Below are 17820 nucleotides of genomic sequence, written 5' to 3' on the forward strand. Positions count from 1 at the left end.
TAAAGATTAAAAACATAGCTCAGGTAACAAAAAATTCAATAAATTCAACAAACAGGTGCATACCATATCATTTCCTTGGTTTAATAAGTCTTTGAAATGTTATCTTTCTACACAATGGAATTTTCTATAGAATTCCCCATACACAACATGTTTTTCTATTGTCATTTACCTAAACACTGAACATACTGTGGAATCAGTACTGCTGGGCTGAATGAAACTGTAAAAAGCACCAGCTGGCTGTATTCAGAATGGCACTTGTCCAGGTCTCAAATGTCTTATTTATATACAGTGGAATTCTGCCAGCTGTTTAATATTTAGGCCTAATAAATGTAATTGGCAGTACTACACAAGCACAACTAACAAAATATCAGAAAATACTTCTCAATGTGAAGTTTGACTTGTTCTCATTTCACATAATTCAATTTGTGACAGTGGAAAATAAGTTTAAGCAATTTTTCTTTTGAAATAATAAAAAACTTTTAAAGAAAAAAATGTAAACGAAGCTGTAGGTGAGTTGTAAGCTTACCATCTGGTCTACATTTTATTAAACCAGGGGCATATATTGATAGGCAAAATTTACACCATTATACAGATGAACAGAGGTATTTAGACAGGTCCCTATGCCTCTTAGACAAGGTAAAGGTTATTAAGTCCTTGAGGAAGTCCCAATCTAGTGTCACAATAAATTAATACTGCATGAAAATACAGTGAGATTTTACCAAGAGAGGTTTATAGATGGAACCTCTAACTATGCTAGTCAAAAATATAACATTGTGAACAGATTTTCATTTCTAGTAACAAACAGTAAATATGCATCTCCTGATAAGGAAGGAAGGAAGGAAGAAAACAAAAGGAAAGAAAGGAAAAGAAAGAAAGAAAGAGAAAGAAAGAAAGAAAGAAAGAAAGAAAGAAAGAAAGAAAGAAAGAAAGAGAAAGAAAGAAAGAAAGAGAAGCCTTTCTTGCAAACAAATTAAGTAGTGTTTTTCTATGCTTTAAATTTGACAATAGGGTGATCTTCCTCTCAAAATACTAAGACAACAAATTCCACCAGTAAGTCATTATTTCATCTAAATTAGCCTAAAAATGACTGTACCCTGAAAGTGATATTAAAGTAATCCTAAACCATCATTTACATAATCACATGACTATGCGAACCCAGAATGCTCTGATAGCATAAGAAGTGGAAGGGCAGGGCTGTGTAGAGACTGTTAGCACCAACATGAAGTGAAAAATGGAACTGAAGACCAAACACATTCTTCAACCCCCCCTACTCCGCACTTCGCCCTAAAGAAGACATAAAAAAAAAAGTTCTTGGGCGCCTGGGTGGCGCAGTCGGTTAAGCGTCAGACTTCAGCCAGGTCACGATCTCGCGGTCCGTGAGTTCGAGCCCCGCGTCAGGCTCTGGGCTGATGGCCCAGAGCCTGGAGCCTGTTTCCGATTCTGTGTCTCCCTCTCTCTCTGCCCCTCCCCCGTTCATGCTCTGTCTCTCTCTGTCCCAAAAATAAATAAAAAACATTGAAAAAAAAAAATTAAAAAAAAAAAAAAAAAAAAAAAGTTCTTTAGCTAATAGTGACATATTAGGAGGAGAGATGGTGAGAAACTAAGAGATCTGAATTCTAACTCTGTTCCCAGCACTTTCTTTGTGACATTTCGTAATTACTAACTACCCCTAAATCTCTAATTTCTCACTTACTAAATATATACCAAACATAAGTTCCCTTCTGCATAACTAGTCACTTAAATGCCCAAATCATCCATAGTTAATGCTGGATTAGCCATCTCACAGATTAACATGTACCTCAGGGGCAGCAAAGTCACCAAAAGTCATTTTTTTTAGGGTTTTTTTTTTTTTTTTTTAGTTTCCAATATTTATAAAGATGTTTGATGTATTTAAAACTTAAAAAAAAAATAAGCATACAGAAGGTTTTGTCTGGGGAAAAGTCAGAATTTCTCTGAACTTTATATGCCTGATGCTGTTTTTACTTTGAATTATGTATCAAGAGAAAGCATAATGATTCAAGATTTGGGTTCTTAAATATTCCCTGACTACAAATGCACATACATAGACACAGGTTGTCTTCATAGTACAGTCATGCAGATAAAGTGCAGAGCTCATCAAGAGAGTAATCTGGAAATAGGAAGAAAGCAGACAATAAAGTTAGCTCTTCTATTTCAGACACACAGAAATCAAGAACATACTTTCCGAACTGGAGATACCAAACTCCCTGATGGTAATGGCCACAAGATTTGGATGGGTTTGGATCTTTTAATCCCAGGACCAGTAGTTCCTCATGTGACATCTGAATATCACTGCTACTTTTCTTTCCCTGTCTTCTCACCTGATTTCCCATCATCATCTTGCTACGAAACACTCAGCCTTACTAGAAAATGGTAAACATGGTGAGATGTGGACTAGGGTAAAACTATTCAATTTTTGATTTTTGTTTCACTTTGTTTTAGCAATCACAAGGGATGCCAAGGATTCTGGCATGGAAAAATTTGAGTGTCACGAGTACAATATCTATCACTGATTTTTTAAAGAGCATGTGTTTATATTTTGGATTATACTCCTGGAAAATAGGAGTTTGGTTGTTCAATGCTTGTTTCTTTTTAAGGCCTCTACTGACTGCTACTTTGCAATTTCTGCATATGATTATTGAAAGTAGGATCACTTATGGCATATCTAAACTAAATTTGAACTAAATTCAAAAGAACCAGGACGTAATTAGATTAATGCCAATGTAAACCACCAACCCAATGAACGGAGGTCTTTTAAGCACGAATAGAGTGTGATGCTTTTGAATTCCTGTGGCCTGGAACCTACTAAGATACCACTGCTGTGCGGGGGCTTCCATTTTGATGAAGTCACTCAAACTGACAAACCGACCAATCAACTACTTTTACATGGTTACCCTCATGTCTCCTTGAATGCATAGATAAATAAATAAATAAATAAATAAATAAATAAATAAATAAATAAATAAATAAATTTTCCCTTAGGGGAAATAGTTTCTTTCAATTTCCCACGAACTGAGATAAAGTTGACCATCCTTTGCCAGTGATCCCTGTAACTACATGGTCTTTGAAACATTTCAATACTAACAGCCTAAAAATTCCAAATATTGCTCTGAATCAAGTGAATATTTTAAAAGGAAAATATCAAATCTTTAAAAAGGAGCGAGAAAAACGCCGCACAAAAGAATTTACAAAAATTATACCCTTAAAACATTTTTATCTTTATTTTTTAAAATTGTTTTAGAGTTTATTTATTTATTTTGAGAGAGAGACAGAGAGCACAAGCAGGAGAGAAATAGAGAGAGAGGGAGAGAGAATCCCAAGCAGGCTCCTCGCTGTCAGCACAGAACCCAACGTGGGGCCTGAACTCACAGACCGTAAGATCATGACCTGTGCCAAAATGAAGAGTCAGACACTTAACTGACTGAGACACCCAAGCGCCCCAAAACATTTTTATATTCATAGGATATTCAATTATTTAAATCTCAATAATTCTACTTATTTTATTTTTAATTTTTTTTTTACTTTTTAATTTATTTTTGAGAGACAGAGACAGAGTATGAATGGGGGAGGAACAGAGAAAGAGGGAGACATAGAATCCAAAGCAGGCTCCAGGCTCTGACCTGTCAGCACAGAGCCCAATGTGGGGCTCCAACCCATGAACTGTGAGATCATGACCTGAGCCAAAGTCAGATGCTCAACTGACCGAGCCACCCAGGTGCCCCTCAATAATTCTATTTAATTGACAGAATCTCATACACTTTTTACAACTGTGATTAGATTCAAGCCTTGAGTTTTGCAAAGGAATTTCAGAGGAGGATGCCAGTGTAAAAATCTGTAGCAACTTCCTAATTCCTGAAAAATGAAAACTATTTACTGAGTCATTCAAAAAATGTGTAAAGAGAATGACAACTCAAGATTTCTGCTTAAGAAAAGACCAAATATTGTAGATCTTACCCAAAGATATCATTCAGGATTGTCTTAGCTTGAGCTGTTACATCAAATTACCATAGATTATGTGGCTTCAACAACAAATATTCATTTCTCACATTTCTATTATCTGGAAAGTCTAACTTTATGGCACCAGCAAGACCCAGAGTCTGGTGAGGGTCCACTTCCTGTTTGCAGATGGCCATCTTTATATTGTATCCTCACATGACAGATGACAGAAAGATTCTCTGTCATGTGTCTTCTTTTAAGTGCACTAATTTCATCGAAGAGGACTGCATCATCATGACCTTGTTAGCCCCCAAGGGCCCTCCTCCAAATACCAATCACATTGGGAATTTAGGATTCAACATATAAATTTGGAGGGAACAGAGACATTCAGTCCAAAGCATGGATTATCCAAAATGGGATTAATATATCTCAAGTCCTGGTAAGGCATGTGGGGAAGGAGGAATATATCAGAAATTCAATTCATGTTTATGTGGTCTTACTTCTAATTTTTATTTAATTTCAATTTTTTTCTGCAATATATTCAGTAGTATGTGTATACATAAATCTATAGATATCTATAAATATACACATAATGGGAGCTAAACAATGATTTCAATTATCAGGGTACATCACCAAAAAGCACGGATGGTTTAAAATTATACTGGTAATCTGACTTCAAAAATTATATCCCTTAATTTTCAAATTAAAATCACATTTGCAATCAGTTTTCCTTTCAGGTTCAGAAATGTCTGACAGTCTAACAAGTTTTAGTGCTTGCTCTGTATATTCCAATCCAAAGACCAAGCTATTTATCACAGATAATTTTCATTCAAAACATTTTAAATCAAAGTAATATATACCATGTGATTCTGGAAAGCATAATGCATGGAGTTTTGTATCACATATAGATGGTTTTGATCTTTCTATGTTTCCTCCTTAAAAAATGAGTAGGGAACATCTTACTTCCCTGACATTGTTACAGAAGTAGAAAAATATGCTAAGTTTGTGTTGGTTGTATCTCAATTTTTACATATGTATTATTTCCAGATAAGCAAAAAAAAAAAATTGCACACACACGCACACACAAAGCTCATACCTATGCTTTAAAAAACCCATTTAAGTCATACTTTTTCTATTAAAATTTTGTATATGCATTGACTTTGCCTTTTATTATTCAGCAGACTTCACCTTATTTCTCTTTATGCCATAATGTATAATATATCTTTTGAAATTACTGAAATGAGTAGATATCTATATGGACTATCTGGAGAGTCAACTGGACATTTATTCAAACTATAAAATTGCCTACGGCAAACTATCAATGCACTCCTACCTCTTATTTTTAAAGAACGTCCTGAGATGTTTAAACTCTCCATGAGGAATGGCCGTATTTTCTGTACTGCAAACTACACCACTAGCAATTATACATTCCCGGACTGATCTTTTGCAGATGTCAAAGAAATTTAATGAAAGAATGTTCTCAGAATGGAGGCACGGTTGGGATAGTAAAGTGCCACCACTGAGTATGATGTGCTCTTGCTATAGGAAATAAAGGATGGTATGAGACCCATATTTATTTTTCACTGCAAGGGGAGTGGAGATGTGGGAGGGTGGTAGGGAGCCGATCAAAGTCATGAAGAATAGTGGAGGACAAAGGAGAAAATAAATTTGTGATACTATGGCCAGTAAATGAAGGTAAAATTGTAGTGAAATAAAGCTAACATAAGAATGGAAATAATAATTATCATTTGTCAAAAGGTCCGTAAGTGCCTACAGCTGGCTAAATAGCTTTTACTCAGTATTTCATTACTCTAAAAGACAACCCTTTTAAAAGGTGCTAGTACTGTGCCAAGGGACAATGACGTCAAGAACTGAAAACGGGGTCTTACGTGAATACGTTCACCCCACCATGCTTTGCAGCGCTGGCTCAGGGGCGTGCAATCCGCGCAGTCGCACAGCACTCCGTGCTTAGGGGCACGCACTTGCTCAATGTTCTGCTGTTACCATCATCATATTGTTTATAATTTTCAAACAAGGAATTATTACTATGTCCTCTGCCCCTCAAATTATGTAACTACTATTGATACCTTATAATTCTAGAGGACATTTAAGACACACTTATTGACCGTGGCACTAAAAATTCAAAACTTAAGCAGATTTAAAACACCATAGTATTAAATGCTTTAACATTTCTCTCCACTACCATTTCCATCGTGCCGTATTTTTTTTTTTCATGTGATCTGGTTGCACCCTCCTCTGAGCTGTTTATTGGTTACCTACCACATCTATTTGAATGTCTAGCTCTATCCTCAAAAGTTTCCATCAGTGTACAAAACTGAACTATATGACACAGTATGTAAATGCTACCTTGTGTTCTAAATAAAAAATTCTTCAGTAGACATTAGAAGAGTCAGACAGCATGGCATTATTTGCTTATTCAATGTATCTTTGTTATGTTTACTCAGCTAGATTGTAAATTCCGCAGGAATGCTTCTGTGTTCTTCAGCACTCCTACCACAACTTGAGAACAAGGCAGACATCTAATAAATACATGTAAATTCACTGAAAGTCTAAAAAAGAATGAACTGTCGTATAAAGAGAAGCAAGTAGAATAAGGGAGTAGTTTGAACAATAAAACTAGATCATTTTGAGTCTGTCAAACATAAATTGCTTGATTGTAACAGCACTTGTATTTAAATAAAAATAAGCATTGTAAAATTATGAAAGCAAATTTTAATTACTCTATGTCAAAGAATATGGAAAATTTTCTGTTAAAAATGGTTAACCATTCATTTGGGTTGTCCACATCTTGGTCAACAGACTGTGACAAAACCTCTTTTCTGTTTTGTTTTGTTTTTTTTCTTTTTAACTCTCTGGAAATTATTTTAGCTCCTCCTATATGAGTAAGTCTTAACAAATTACACTAACTGAACTTGCTGGAGTATTTCCATATGCATTTCACTTACCAAAAAATGTTTTTCTTTCATTTAAAGTACAGGTTTACCACTCAGAGTTTCATGGAAATAAGTCTTTTTTTTTTCCTTAAAAAATAATGACAGAAAAAAATAAATGACAAAGCTGGAGTCAAGGAATCTTGGAAACAGTCCAATTGTTTTATCAGCTGCACCATAAGGCAAGCAAACCTTCACCTTGTTTGGCCTTATACTTGCTACTACACCACTGCTTTTCATACTCTGCATTTTGCATATATGAGCAAACCCTCCTCCTTGGTTTAATATCCTGATTACTGTAAAATAAGCATAATGTCAAAACAACATTTGACCCAAAGCATCATAAAGCTGTGGCTTTTTAACCAGTGCTCCTGTCACATACCAGTTGGTAAATATACACACCATAAATTTAAGGTGAAGGGTACCCATAAGGGTATGGTCTCATCTTTCTCTTTGGGGAATTGAGCATACAGCCTTGAAAAATCAAGAGAAACTAACTCCTGATTCAGTTTACAGTAGAGTGGAAAATTTACAGAAGAAAGAAACACCAGGTTTGGAATTGTATAAATGCCAATGTCTAAACATTTCACATTCAAGTCTGGTCTATCTACGATATTTTAGATATATGGGAGGAAAGGGAGAACCTTAATGGAGATCATTTTTTGAACATATAGCCGTTTTGACATCTTATAGTTGGTGTAGTATGCACTTATGAATTTTTAGGGAAGAAAGTTACCCACTGTGTTCTAGAAAACACATCGAAACAAAAGAAAAGGTTTTCCAAACATTCTCAACTACACATAACATTGTTTTACTGTAACTTTTCTATTCTTTGAAAACAAGAATAGATAGGAATAAATAAATACCACTTGAGCTACATTTCTGCATATTCAGACATTTAAATTATTTAGCCTCTAACTCTCAGGGTATTAAAAAAAACCCTGCTCTCAGTGAGACACTGATTTCATGCTGTGACAAGCTCAAAAATGAAAACAACTACACAGATGAGAGGGTTTTTCACTAAACCGCAGCACTAAGCACAAATGAAATCCTGCTGGGAACATGTATCTACAAGTGTGAGTGTGTTTGACTTGGTAACACACATTTGTGACTCTATGTGTTAATAGGAAAAGTAAAAAAGGAGCTAGACAAGGATTTCATTGTCCACATTTCTTGAAGATCTTTTTTTTTGTAGCCAGTTTAAAAATATTGGCAACATTTAAACATAACACTTAGCATTGGTTCAAAGGCTGTCTTCACTACAGTTAACCATACAGTTCCCTGCTCTGCCCCATCAGTGACCTCAACCCAAACAAAAAAGATGAGAGAAGATTTGAACTTTATACTTTTACATTCCCCTTGAACTAGTCTGGACCAAAGATCATAAAGAGACTCAGTACGGATCGTATGATTTCTTTCTTCTTAGATGATGCAGTATGTGTTCTATTATTTAAGAAATAAAGTCAGATGGTAACTCCTTCTTAAAACTCTCCTCCTTTTTCTTTAATTAGACTTCCTTAAAATGCTTTCTATGATAACCCTGTCTATACCCCATTCCTTGTGATAACTGAGGAAAGGATCAGAGACACAGAGGTCAGTATTACACTAGGAGAAATACTAGAAAGAAATATAGCAATTAGTCTTCCAAATCATTTCTGTTTCCAATATTGTTTCACATTTTTTTGTTTAGATCTTTGGAAAATATGAAAATGCACATGAAATAATTCAACACTGAAAGAAACCAAAATATTTTTTAAATGGTTGGTTAAAAAAAAAAAGAGAACACAAGTCAAATTTAGAATAAAATGTAAGTGACATATCTTGGATCCTTTGCTTTTACAAAAAAGGTCACACATTAATAACATATTACACCTATAGTTTTCATATCACAACTGTTTCTTTTACTATTTTATTATGGTATGATATACTATGGCCAAAATCAATAAAATTATGAACTTAAACACACAGAAATGGTTTGTTTCAAGATTCAGATGCTACTCATAAGTAGCAATTGATATAAAAGATCCTTTATTTTCCTTTACTTATCCCAAACATCTGATATGAAATTGTTATTTATCTCAGCAAATGGAAGATAAAGTATTCAAGATGTTTTCCAAAATATGGATCCTTTAACATATAACAGTCTTGAAAATGTTAATATTTTAAGCATTAAATTATATCATTCAGAAATAATAAATAAATATTAATCCCTAAGGTATATATTTTAAGGCACCTAAAATAACTAATGTAAGATCTGTCTTAACCCACAAACTTCATAGATAGTGTAACATCTACAATAATAAATGCATTCACGGAGGCCATATTTCCCAAGGTCTAAAAGTTTAGAACAAGACTTCCTTTCAAGACAGTTGGTTCATCTTTGCAATGATATCTGGCTTCACAGACAGATTTTGTTTCTAATTCCTAAAATCACTATAATATATTTAAAATTCTAAGTTCTTTAATAAAATTCCTTTATACATCAGTCTTATCTTTCTACAAATGAAAAGGAACATCCAATAGAAATCAAAGATACCGATAAGTTGTAATAAATAACCTAAAAAAATGAACCAAAGTGTTCACAGATGCAAAAGGCTCTTAATTATAAGCTTTCAAAATATTGTTGACTCCTAATTAACAGTAATGTTTGCATCATAAGGCTAGAGGAACTGTACCTTTAAGTGGTTAATAGAATAATTGTTCTCAATATCTCAGGACTATCCATCCATAAACAGAGGGAGTTTCCATATTGGTAAAATACTGGTTTTAATATTTTGATAAAATCCAAAATAGAAATAAATTTCAGTAAACAGATAACACTATAGCCCACCTCTTGGGATTTTCCTCCAATAGTTTGGTTTCTTTTAGGGGACATTGTTTTCATTATCTTTAGACATTGTATTTTTGCTTTGTGCCCCCAGCTGCTTTGGAAAATTCTGGGAAGAAGAAATTAATCAAGCAATAACATTTGCTCGAATAGCACACTATCTAAATAGGAGAGAAATAAAATGAATACAGGAAAGAGAGGTAGAAAAGAGGAAGCACAGTAGGCAGCAAAGCACAGTGAATACAAATATAAAACACATGGAAGATTGTCGACAAGACCCCACTTTAAGCTACCCAGAGGGAGATGTACAGAGTGCTGGGATAAAACAGTGCATTGAGTTTGCAATCACTAATTTGAATTAACTAACTTGAATATTTGCTCTTTTTTTTCACATTATCTGGCATTTTCAGTGGCTTTTCAAAACCTTTGTAACAAACTAAACCTTAAACTTCGTTGACAATTTCAAAAAATGTCGATAAAAATGAAATCTAAAGGAGAAATGGAGAAAGGTAACGCTTCACATGTGCAGTGTGCTGTCTGTCAGGCTGTGTCAGTCTTTATGTTGTTGACTGAAACCCTACCAATGGGAGAGAGAACATCAAACCGGAAGAGAGAAGGCAGATGTATAAGAAATAAATGTGTTTTTTTTTTACTGTTACAGTTCTAAATGTGGACAGGCAATCCAAGGCATCAGACTTGCAGTCATTCCTGGGAGTCCCCCCAGAGATTTCAAAACTTGGTTGTCAGTGCAACACCAAGGCATATACAATACCCAGACAAGTGTCTTTTGCAGATCCGCTGCATAGAATTGCTGGCAGGTAGCTGGCTAGCATTCTGCACATGCTTAGATGGAAAAATGTTTGGTAAGATCTTGAATCAGATATAAGAAACACTATTTTCACAATCTTTAGGAAAATTCCAAATGATTATGAGAAGTGATAAACTTACACACACACACACACACACACACACACGAGCCCTTTAATGCTATGCTACATGTAGGCAAGTGTTTTGGTTTTGCAAATTAGTTATTCATCAGTCATTCATAGAAAAATGGTGTGTGTGTATGTGTGATATGTTTTAGATCTGTGTCTTGCATGTATTTGTTGTTGCATGAGTGTCTGAAGCACTAAAAAAATCTATATGTCTTTACTTCAATTAACATAGAAAGTTGACATTTTAAATCTGGAAAGTCATTTTTGGATTTTATTTATTCTTCTCATTGCATTTTCCTCTAAGTACATTTCATGTCAATTCCAAGTGATTTATACAACAAATTCTGACAGTGACAATTATTTTGTTATGTATTTATTTACATACTTACAGTTAATTACATTTATAACACTCCTTGTTGTGAGCAATATTTAAGGCATCTAACATTTGTTAAGTGCTTTATAAAGTATTGTTACATGCAACTCTGTTGAGACATGTATTATTACTTTCATTCTACAGGTAAGTCTAAGAGACTCCTATACAGAGAACAAAGTGAGGGTTGCTGGAGGAGTGCTGGGTGGTGGATTGGGCTAAATGGGTGACATAGGCATTAAGGAGGGCACTTGTTGGGATGAGCACTGGGTGTTATATGTAAGTGATGAATCACTAAATTCCCCTTAAACCACTGTTACACTATATTTTAACTAACTTGGATTTAAATAAAAATAAAAAATAAAAAACAAAAAAAGAGGATTCAATGACTAGGACAAGAATAAAGAGTAAATGGGAAAAAAAATCTCTCCAAGACAATTTTTTTGAACTTTGGACATCCATCATCTTCCTATTGTGCTATGTTACTGATATCCTCAAATTTAAATGTTTTGAGATCTGTATCACAAACACAGAAATGGAATGGAAAATGCGAGAAGATTCTGGTTCTGTATTAGAATATGGAAAACTAAATCTCTTAAACTAATATGGAACTTATATCTAAAATCAGAAGCTGCACTCAAGATAGCATCAGCCAGAGGCAGTGGTGGCCAAACAAAACAACAAGAAAACAAACAGATAAAACCTAATCAGAAGGAGAAACTAAGTCCTGGAGAATAGAGCTATATGGGCCTCTTACTCCTTCCTCATTTCCTTCTCCTCTTCTCTCTCCTACTCCACCCCCTTTTTTTTTTTTTTTTAAATACTAGAAGTATCAGAACATAAGAGACTCAGAATAGAATTACAGGCATGGATCAAAAACTAAAAGTAAATTCTTAGATAGCAACTTTTCCTTTAAGGAAAATATTTTAGCTAACTTATAGAAATAAAATCTTAAAATGGAATAATTTTGTGAACTAATATTTAGGAATAATGATCTTAAAGGCCTATTAGAAGGAAACAAAACTTTACAAATGTATTCAAAAAACTGAAAAAGTTAATATTTTAACATAGCTCAAAATAAACCTCCACATACTAAAGTATACATATTTGACCTTTCATGTGTTTTAGTATTTAAAAAATGATGTGCTTTAATAAATGATCGGTAACTATACTGCACCTGTAAATCACAACTTTAAATGAATAGTTTAAAGTTGTCTAGAGCTTGTACTTGGAACGGATCTTGGAATCTGAGCATAGCTGGTATAAAATATATCATAAAGTATTGACACTTTTCCAACTTAAAAGGGTGCCAAATTTTCCTGGAGCAAATTGTACTTGTAAACACCAATCATTTTTACAACACTTTAAATTATCAAGTGCTGGCACTTGTGACCCAATTTGTTTAAGCGTTATTTTGGATCACATCGAATAAAAAGGGCATATTTTCAAAGACAACATTCTACTGCCAAAAACAACCTACTCATGTTTATTTCTTCAGGTGAAAGGTTCAGGGTCAAATTTTAAAAAGGCTATCACTTTTTCCCCCTTATGGAACCCTTATAAAACCTATTGTCATATTTTCAAAGCTTGGTTTAATTGAAAAAGAATTAGGCAGGACCAGAGAATGTTACTATTATATGTCTCTAATAAAACTGAGACAAAACAAGCACCACAAAATGCTCTCATGTTTTTTTTTTTCCTTTGCAAATGTTATTGTTGTCATATTTAAAACCTTGATTTTTTTAACATAGGACCAGAAACTTATCATTATTAGCATTTGATTAAATGGCTAGCAAAAGTTCTTTCCAGATTTCCTACCTTTGTGACATATCATCACTTCTATATATATTATACTGTGATATTTATTTCATAATTTTACCTGATGCTTAAGAAAACAAAAAAAAAAGGAAAGAACTTTCCATCAAGACGTATGCTTCCAAGACTATCAGCTCTAGCTTATAACTTGAAAATTAAGGGTAATAATGAATTCGGACTTACATTCAAGATCGGAATTCTTAGGGGAAAAAATTACAGACTTCTAGAATATAGTGCAAATATACTCTCTCCAAATCAATCTTTCCATAATTTCACTTCGTGAAGTGATATGCAAATTACATAAGTGCACACACTATTCAGAGATGGATTAAAAAACAAACCCAAACAGACCCTGTCTATCCACAGATAAGAAGTTCATTGCATGTAGCTGAAAATAATCTATAGTCATGCTTCACATGATACAGCACTTGGCTATGAAGTATAAAGTAGTAAAAGCTACACACACAAAAATTCCATCACTTTTTGTCAGTGAATATATTTATGTGTATATCTGCATCTACCTAAATATGTATGAAACATTTTTACAGATTCAAAATGCTCAGTATGTTTTATGATTTTAAAAACATTTTATAAGTGCTTTCCTTCATTAAGACTTTTTTAACTTGTGAAAATTACTCAAAACCTTTAATCGATTTATAATCCCAAAGTCAGGTCACTCTGGTTGTTAAGATAATCTAAAATACCTCAAAATATCGTTTTATAGCATTTTTCTTTTGTTTCCAGTACAAAGAAGAAAGCGAGACAATTTTATACATATCACAGCACATAATTACGTAGCCACTGATGTCCTATTTTTATTAACAATATGGATTAGGTCACCCTTCTGAATGAAATATTAATGGTCACTTGTTCTCTTTTTATCATTGTTTTTTCATATATAATCAGTGCAATGATGGGAAATATTTTCTTCCCCTTATAGTTTTTTTTCCCCCCAGTAGTTCTGCATACATATTATTCTAATAGCTTCCAATGGAACCACTTGAGTGACCAATGGAAAGGTTAAGTTAGAGTAAGAGAAAGCATTGCAACTAATTAATATGTCAGAGGAGTACAGCCCTAGCCAAAAGAGTTAATGAAGCTTGCTAAGGACACATGTGGGCCTTTTGTAACACAGGCCTGACTGTACAGCCTAGTTAGGTTAAATTGTCTGTCAGTTACTGGCCAGTTGGCCACCACCTGGCTGCCTAGGCCAGGCTCTCCCCCATCCCCAACAGCCCTCTTCCCAGCTCTCAATGGCAAGCTGCTGCCACTAAACATGTAGCAGCCTCTGACAAGGTTTGGGCACACAATGGGCTCCTGACAAGTGAATGAAGGGCCAGGGTGACACTCTGAATGGGGAAGATTTTCCCCATTTAGACTCATAATGTTCACAACAACACCCATAAAAAAAAAATCCCATCCTTGGTGTCAGGCCATTAACATTTATAACAATATGCTAATAACCTTCTAGATTACTTTCAGTTTCCAAGGACATTTAAATACATGAATTGATGGCTTCAAAACTTAAAGGCGGTGATGGGGGAGGAAGGAGGATGGGGCAGTTGGTTAGGGAGGAGGAAGAAACAAAAAGCAAATGGGAGAAATTGCAACCCATCTCACAGAAAACTACTTTAAAAGGCCTCCACCCACCCAAACAGAGGGCTTCTGTCTATGGAAAGATTATAGTTCAGGTTCACACAATGCCCCCAGGGAAATGCAATCAATGACAGGCACATCTCCATGAGCCTAGAATTTAAACATGACTTGTGATCAGAAGGTAACTCCTGATTCAAACTATTTTTAAGTCAAACCATGGATCTTTGGTTTCCTGGTTGTGTGTTACCCTTCTTTGAGCTACCGCCAGGAGCATTTCCAGAGTACTCCAGGTACAGCCTTGAACATCTGCCCAAATAGCGGATTTTTTTAAGTATTGTAAAATATCATACATATCACAGGAAAAAATCATGACATTTTGGAAACAGGCCCTGCCTAAGGTTGTACTCTGAAGCCATTAGGAAGTTAATGAACAATCCTGAATAAATTATAAAGGATGTTTTCTTTGCCATTATTTTATCATTTGCCGTTTTCTTAGAATAAAACAGATGTGAGATGGAGTTTGTAATATTATGTCCCACCACATTCACTCAACATAAGCTTCAAAATTAAGTATCAATTTATGTTATCATAAGAAAAACACCTATCATGTACACCACCTGCTATATTATATGTCAGAATTCATTGCTTCTGCCTTAAAGAAAGACAGCAACTCTTTCTTTAGTGCCGATTAGTGATATTCAATCAATGTGAAAAATTGCTGTTCCCATAGATTTCAATATTGGGCTGTAGCCACGAAATTGAATCTGCCTGGCTTTCAATGAGAAAAGGCTTTTGAAAAATATGATGTGCTTATTTTAAATCCTGTCACAAGGGACTTAAAAGAAGTAGGTAAGCCTCCCATGTAACAGTTCACTTTAATTTAGCGGGTAAAATGCTTCCTTTTTTATAGAGTTTTGAGACAACTCTCATAAATTTGGAGCATCAAAATCTGCATGTAATACTCAGGCAAATTTGTACCAATCTGCAAATACATGCCCATGAGGTGATGCTAAACAGAACCCCTTTTTGTAGGATTAAATCTGTTAAAAGTTGTGCTTCCCTAGCCAGCTGAGCAGAAGTACCAGGCTGTAATTCTTGAAAGGTGGCTATAAAAAAGTAAACATTTGCTTTTCATGCTGTAAACATCTTTTATTTTTAATGACTCCTTAGACAAGGAAACTACTGAAATTAACTCCAGATAGTATTAACAAAAATAACAACAGTAATGTGCATTCACATATTATTTTGCAATATTCAGATTTGGGATTCAGTATTTCTATTTGGGCTTGGGCTCTCACTGTCTACCCTCTTGCTTTATCTTCAGTAGAGAGAGTTTTCACAGGGAACACAGAAGAAAACTATAGAAGATACTAGATCATATGCCATTAGCCCCTTGGCCGCACTTTCCCCTCAAAGTGTGTATATTCGAAGGATCAGTGGATATCTCTACTGCCAGAGTATTGCCTTTCTATGTCTCTTCAGACAGAGAGCTAGAGTAGGACGATGTCCTTGAAGGTCTGGATCAGTGAAATCGACATAGTAAACTACTTATGAGGAAAAGAGAAGAGAATAAGCCAAGTATCCCCACATTTAAACTTAAGTAATTCTATTTCTGTGATTAAATCTTCCTTTTATAAGGAATAATTTTATTTTGTTTTTAGGAATAATTTTAATATATTATTAATTAATATTAATTTACATGTTAATAATATTAATGTTGATATTAGAATTTATTGACTTCCAAAATCACTCATTTGGCTCTTTCCATCACCACCAGCAACCTTACGGGATATCCTTATTAACAAATTCTTTCAGGAAAAGTAGACCCAATGCTACAATTTCTATCAAAAAATGTGACTCAAAAACCAAAGCTAAGGTTATAAAGTGGCATTTACATACCAGTAAAAGTGAAGTTGTGTTACATTTGGGTTTTAAACCAAAGAATAAAATGGCAAGAGGAATGACTTGAGAGAAACCTCTTTTTATATAACCATGTGATCTTGCAAAAACAGATTTTTCAAGTTCAGGGATATAGAATTCTGACATATATGATAAAATCCGATAATATACAGGAAAACTATGGTAATATATGTGCTTTGTTTCTCTCCATTTAGGTTATAAGTTACATAAAAGAATTGTTGTACATATAATAATCATCCAATGAGTAGATATATTTCCTGTGCAGACTATTTAAGATTGCAGTTCATTCTATACATAAAAGGCAAAATGATTTAAATAATTTTGTCATGGTTAAAAGTAATAAAGAAAAATACAATTGAATCAGATGTAGCATTTAGGAAGCATAGCTAAGATGAAATAAAAATGATATATGATATAAAATATATGAAATCTGTATGAAAAATTACAGTGTTTTCACCAAGTTTGGACATCTTTAAAAACTATTTTAAAATAGAGAAAATAACACATACAATTAACAAAGTGATAAAATTCAACTAGTATATTTTTCAAAGTTTGTCTGAAAATTCTATCTTTTTATACTTTTAAATTACTGTATGTTTTTAGAAAAAGGAAGTCTAATTTTGCATTCAGATGACTTAAATGGGCTGAAGCTTTTTCACTAAAACAAAGATTGTCTGGCTGTTTGTCCAAACCAGCAGCCAAGAGGCAATTGTTGTCTCCAGACAGAGACAATTGTTGGTGTTTATTCTACTGAAAAATGTGAATACATTGTGTTTCTCAGTATCTGCTTAATTAAAAAGAGCTTTCTGAGGAATGAATTAAAAAATAGATCCATGAAACTCCTTTCTTTAAATTTTCTGCTAGTTTTATCTTCTAATGGCATACCAGAATTACTCCACATTTTCTATTTCAACATATTTATATATTATAATCACTGAAATATGTCACAATCATTGAAGATTATTTTACATATTACAATATGTAAAGATGAGGTTTCTTAACCCAGCAATAGGAATTCAGCATGTAGCTAAATATCCATTTTGTTCTTACTTTCTAAAACAGATGTGTAGGAAGAAATTACTAAGTATCCTTATGTATTAATTATTTAAAATCTCTGCACTTCAAAAAGCATTGCATTTAGTTCATTACCAGTACATTTTTTCTTCCTTAACCACAGTTTTGATCTAATATACTAAATTCTGAACAAGTTTCCAAGAAATTAAAATTTAAAGGAGGTTTGTTAATTACTGTGAAATTACGTTTAGCTTATATCTACCATGGTCTAATTCTCAACATTAAGCATGCAAAAATTAGGCATAGTCAATTAAGAATTGAGAAGTTCTATAACAAATGTTCTTTTTTTCATGTTGTTCTTCTGGTTTGTTTTTTAATCATTGTCTCTCTAATGGTTGAGGTCTTTAGAGTAGGACTTAAAAAACAACCTATAAAAAT

General features: G+C 33.9%; 1 protein-coding gene across 3 annotated transcripts in view; it reads right to left on the reverse strand.

Annotated features, from left to right (window-relative positions):
* The window catches only part of EPHA3 (EPH receptor A3), a 360460-nt gene that overhangs the window by 282573 nt on the left and 60067 nt on the right, over positions 1-17820 (reverse strand). The window lies entirely within an intron of this gene.

Source organism: Neofelis nebulosa, chromosome 5, assembly GCF_028018385.1.
Source record: "Neofelis nebulosa isolate mNeoNeb1 chromosome 5, mNeoNeb1.pri, whole genome shotgun sequence".
In the NCBI taxonomy this organism is placed as follows: Eukaryota; Metazoa; Chordata; class Mammalia; order Carnivora; family Felidae; genus Neofelis; species Neofelis nebulosa.